Source organism: Stegastes partitus, unplaced genomic scaffold (genome assembly GCF_000690725.1).
Source record: "Stegastes partitus isolate 25-593 unplaced genomic scaffold, Stegastes_partitus-1.0.2 Scaffold38, whole genome shotgun sequence".
In the NCBI taxonomy this organism is placed as follows: domain Eukaryota; kingdom Metazoa; phylum Chordata; class Actinopteri; family Pomacentridae; genus Stegastes; species Stegastes partitus.
This window is the reverse complement of record NW_007577769.1, coordinates 363,364-369,363: the sequence shown is the minus strand read 5'-3', so window position 1 is coordinate 369,363 and position 6,000 is coordinate 363,364.

Below are 6,000 nucleotides of genomic sequence, written 5' to 3'. Positions count from 1 at the left end.
GCCGATTGTGCATTTTTCTTCTGTCTTCTATTGCTTATATAAAGTGATGTCTAAGTTATAGTGATACGATTCAGAAGGTTATTAATTTAGATATTATTAACATTGTATAAATGATTTTACAGCAGTGCAGCTTCAAATTCTGTATTTGGTAATTGTTCATTGTTAGACCAATTCAGCTGTGTCAAGTTTCTGTCACATTTACATGATAAGAACTAATTTACTAAAAGGTTTCAATGGTCAGGGTAGAAATATTTATCCTTATGTCACCTCTGGATGTGTGCCATAAAAACCAAACTACCTATTATGCACCATTGATTTGTATGAGGTGCGATCTTAAATGCTGAAACCTGAACGTGAAAAACGGTGTGACAGTATGAAGGATGTTGTTTTTGTATTTCAGCTCATTGTTTATAGCTGTCCAGTCAACCATTTTTTAAAGATTGCCTTGACATTTCTGCCTTTAGTGGATAGTCAGCATTGAAAAGGCGCTGAAAATGAGGTGACATTTAGCCTGTGTAACCATTTGATTGTCAGCCAACAAATTTACTGTACTGATACCCTTATTTTCAATTTTTCGACGTGAAAAGCTCTAAACTAGCTCGACTTGCAGCACCATGTGGCAGACAGATATGTCGCTTAGCTGATGCATTAAAGGGCCTATATTATGCAAAATCCATTTCATTGTTCTTGAACATAGCTGTGTTGTCCCGATGTGCCTAAAGATCCACAAAACCTTTGAAAAGACCATCCCTGTGTTTTTTCCCCTTTCTCTATAGATCAGGAAATGTGTCTCTGAACAAGGTGTTCAGGTCTGCTGCCCGTTGTGATGTCACAACAGGATAAGCCCAGTTTTTCTTTTTTCTTTTTTTTTTTTTTTTGAATGAACGATGAAAGTATTTTTTACTTTTTTTTTTTTTAGGATTTATGTACATTACAAATGCATAACACTAGCAGAGCTACTTTTCACCGTGCTTGTGCTGTTTCCGTTGAGGTGCAGGACTTCCTATTGCAGTGAAAAATGAGTTTAAGCTAAGACAGGAGCTTGGAGTTCGTAGGGTGAACTTGTGGAATAAATGATATGAGACCTTTAAAGAGCCTTTCAAGGCATTTCCCTCAGGGGTTGGTTGAGGGCTTACAGCCACACCACTGTGACACCGACCGGTCCCATCTGATCTTGCGCAGTCGGGCCTGGTTGGTACTTGGATGGGAGACCACCTAGGAATACCCGGTGCTGTAAAGGCATGTTCTTCCCTGTGCAGCGTGGGTTCTCTCTGGGTTCTCCGGCTTCCTCCCACAGTCCAAGAACATGCTGAGGTTAATTGATGATTCTAAATTATCCGAAGGTGTGAATGTGAGTGTGTTGTTTGTTCTCTCTGTGTAGCCCTGTGATAGACTGGTGACCTGTCCAGGGTGTCCCCTGCAGGATAGACACCAGCCCTCACCTAGTATGGTGTATGGATAATGGATGGATGGATAATGGATGGATGGAGTCGGTTGAGCCCAAAAGCGAAGCGAAAGGAGTGAATATTGGTGTAATCACCAGAGAAAGTGTCTGTGTCATACTGCCTCCAAATGGCCAAAAAGAGTCCCTCACACTGCTATAGGCTGTTCATTTAGACTTGAGTTGTGCTTTTGTACAATTTGTCCCACCTGAAAACAAATTTTGTGTGTGTATATATATATATATATAATTGTTGCATTTGTGTTTGCAGCAAAACAACTCTCAAAATCGATGCCGTACTCAGTAAATGACAAAACTGATTAATATTCAGCAAAGTTGGAGGTGAGTGACGTCACGCGGCGGTGGGCGGGGCCAGGCGTGCTGCTCCGGCTGCATACCAGCGAGCAGCAGCGTCGGCGGCACGAGCGCTAGTCTGGAACGACAACTGCAGGTGCAAACAAAACAGCAACAAGCTAAAAAAAAGTGGCACATTTAAGCGAGCTTACGTCTGCGAGAGTCTGCTGTCAAGTTCGGAGGTGAGCGACAGGCAGAGAAGAGACGAGAAAGGGACGCCAGGTATCCGGATCGCTGCGGGCGCTCGGCGAGAGAGACATCCCCCGGACAGGGACGCCTACAAGCAGCATCAGGACCACCAGGATGGAGGGGGAGACTTACGGTTTGTCTTCATCACAGCCCGCTTACACCCCGACACATATGCTTTCTGCATTGCCGTCTACCGTGGTCGTGCTCAGCTGTGCCAGGAGATGCCAGACTGTAGTCTACTGAGCCGTGTTGCCAGTCTGCCTGCTTGGTGGGACTCTTGAATTACAGCATGTCACACAACAAACTAGTCTATATGCCATGCTGTGCAGTGGGGCGTTTATCTCATGTAGACACGCAAAGAAAGCACCCTGTTGGTTTTTTATTTTTTATAAACAAGCTTAAAAAACAGGTGGCCTCTGTGGTGTTTCACAGTCAAAGAGATATAAAAAGATCTGCGTGTTGAATTATTAACCATCACACTGCAGCTGTGACAGCATGTTGGGCACTAAAACAAATCCACATATTTACACTGGAAATATATGCAGGGAGGAAGGGAGAGAAAGTTTTTCCTCTTAAGGGAATTTGCCTGATCCAAAGTGGTTTGTTCATACCATGCCATCATCTCTGCTGAGGTCAACTGGCTCATTAGATGACACAGATTTTGCAAAATGCTTTCTTTTAAAACTGGCCCCCCCCATTTACAGGAACCTCAGCCTGACATCATATATAGGGTGACCTGCCTGATGATGTCAGGCCACGATGAGCCACAGTGATGGCTCAGCTTAGGCGATGATAGAGGCGTCATCTCAATTATTTAGCAGTTTAGGTTTTCTGTGAGCTCAATGCATCTCAAAATAGAACCCCCAGCAATGGCCTCATTGCGAGATTTCAACTGATTTTCTGTTAGAAAGTGGGAGGGCTGGTGTTTGGCAGAAAGTTTTAGTCTAATCTAAGCAGAAGTGTGTTTTTTGGGATGATTGATTTGCGCTCTCATACAATTTTTCTGCATCTCAGCTTCTGGCAAAAGAGCAATCTGCATACACCATCCAGTAGTAACTTGGCAGTCTGGGCAGCCCTTACAGTATGTCTTCTGAACAGTATAATAATATTTATTTGCAGGCGTCCTCCCTTGTCAGTGCTTTCCTCTTTGCAATGCAGCTGAAGAATCACTTGACAATTATGTAATTTATGTGCTAAAGTGCGAGGCATAAGAGAGGAGCCATGCTGAAGCTCCCACCACATTCAAATAACACTCTCACTGTCCCTGACGCCGTCTTAGTCAAATTGACAGCTTGTGGATCTGAATGAGTAAGTGCAAGTCATATCATCTCTTCTGTCCCTGAGCACCATGACTGTTAAGCATAATTGAAGTCTGAGGAGAGAGGATGGAAGAAACCCATCCGCTGTCAAGACTCAAGTCTCACAGACTTCACTTTATTTAGGCGCAAACATGTTTTTTTTTTACCCCCTTTTTAGTTTATTATTAATGCTGACCAGACTTATGCGACTTGAAATGTTACATTTGTGTGGAGGACTAGAGCGTGTCTGAGGATAATCTGTATATTTTATAGCCTTGTAGTGATATATGTGCAATTCCCTTCTAAAATTCATGGCAGGATGATCATACTGTATTATTGCATGTTGCGAGGTGCTGGTGCCCTAAACCAGCTATCTTGGGATTCGTTGGGTGCGGCTCTATTTCAAGACTCATTTCAAAGGCGTTTGAGCTGCAAGGTGTTAAAAATTCTTCGTTGTATCTTTTTTTTTTTCCTTGTGCACTTTGCCATCTACCTGCACCTGTGAGTGCAGCTTGGTGTCTCTTTGCATAATGAAATCTGCACGCACAAAGGAAACAGTGCGTGTGTTCATAGGCGTGGTGCGCTCCAGTGACAGGTGCGTGTGGTTACTGTGGTTAACTGTGTCATCGCTCTCTCTCTCTGTTTGACCCCTCCTCCTTGAGTGAGTGATTGACGTGAGAGAAATATAGATGCTTCAACTGGCCTGTAATATGTTGTTTTCCCACTGTCACCCTCTACCTGCGTGATGACAGGTTTACTCGAGCTCCTAGCTCTGCTCACGTTCAAAGCATACTCAGACTGTCACAGCAGCAGCAGCAGCAGCAGCAACAAAATCTCAGTGGACTTATGCAGACATATCTTGTTCCCAATGAAAAAAATACTGTGACATGGAAATCAAAAGCTATAAAAAGAGAAGAAGTTGAAGTTTGCCTCTTCAAAGTTGAGGCAAACTGTGCAGCAGCTGTTCTTCCTTCTTTAGTGTGAGTGAAAGATGTATAAATAATTATTCTTCTAAATTAAGCTGATTGATGAAACCAGATGAAAACATTATTCCTTTGTCTCCCATAATTAAATCTACACTAAACAAAAAGAGATGCAGATAAAAAAAAAAAATAGCACATGAAGGCAGGATGTTAGAGTTTTGAAACAGCTGGGATGAAAACTTGGCAATCAGTGCTACAGCTTATAATCAGGACGATGTTATTATCACATTCAGCCTATGTTTTGGTGCAGGAGCTTTACCCTTTGTGGTGAGGATATTCAGTTTAGCTGCATCAGCAGAGGCACTGGTTCTGCCTCCACTCAGCCAGTTGTTAGTGAGCAGAGGTGATGCTAACATTAGGCTGCTATGTAGGAGTTCCACCGACACAGATCCACTTTCTGTAGATTAGGGATTCAGCTGGGGAAATTCTGTCATCAAACAGATAACTTCCCAGCCTACCTGATTATTTGAAGACAAGCGTATGACTGATTTTTATCAGAACCTCTGCGAGGCAGCTGACGGGTTTCTGCTTGTAATATTTGCTTATGCAGTCAGTTGTTCAACCCACATAGTTTCATAGCTGAATTCAAAACTAAACTCCAGAGGCCTTCTGTTTGGCTTGGTGAGCAAAGAATAAAAGTGTTGTTACATGTTTTGTCCACTTGGTGGCATGTACTGCTCAAGGAAGCTGATCATGTGGTTTCAGTGTAGTTCCAGACAGGGCCAAAGTACTGTACAGACAACTACATGAAGACACTGACAAATTGTTTGTCTCATGTTGCAGGCACACATTTAACTACTGTTCCTGCACCAAATTTTTACTGCAGTGTGAAATTTCTAAAGGGAGTTTCCCCGCCCACAAACCAGCTGGAAACAGACGGCAGGATCAGCTACTTTTAAAACTTGTGAAGCTCAATTTGTAATCGGTTACTGTCGATTTAGTAAGTTATGCAAATTTAACGAGCAGAAAGCAACATACTTCCTCACAGTTCCTTTGTTCTTTCTTCATAATCATGAATATTTATATTGACTGGGCTGCACATGTAAGTCTATAACTACCTATAACTTTCAAAAAACCGATGTAAAAGTGTAAATTGGAACATTTTAGGAATCTGGGGCCTCTGCCCTTTGATTGACTGCACTTTTTATACACCTACAATGTGGAGTCGAGCAGAGGGGGAGGAATACTGAAAAAAGAGGAGAAACATTTATGCTGACTTCACTGTGTGCCGTGTCGCTGTTTCTCCTGCGACAGTGCTGTTCCTCTGGGTGATGTGCAGCTGCAGCATTTAAAGTAGCAAGGACTGACTTTGCAGTTCATGCAGGGGTCAGTTTGAAGCCATTGGCCCTCTGGCGATGAACTGGGCAGTGCTTGTTGGATCAAGAGTAATGTCACAGCCATGCAAGCCCTACAAATGCAGCGTGTCTCAGATCTGCTTCATCACAATGAGCAGTTGTTACCCAGCCTGAGTCGCTGACCTTGATGGCAGCATGACTGACAGACAAGGCAGAGTTGAAGAATTAATTAATGACTGACGCTGAATGAGAGAGGCTGTAAAGGAGCGAGAGACACTTTGTGTCTGTCAAGTGGACTAATTCAGAGCGGCAGGTGAAGTCATGCTGGGTCATGAGGGAAGGTAAACATTTCTGCTTTGCTCCACAAGAGGAAACAAAAATCCACAATGAATTTGTTGATTACGAACACATCTGTGGCAGAACCAAACCCATTTATTTTG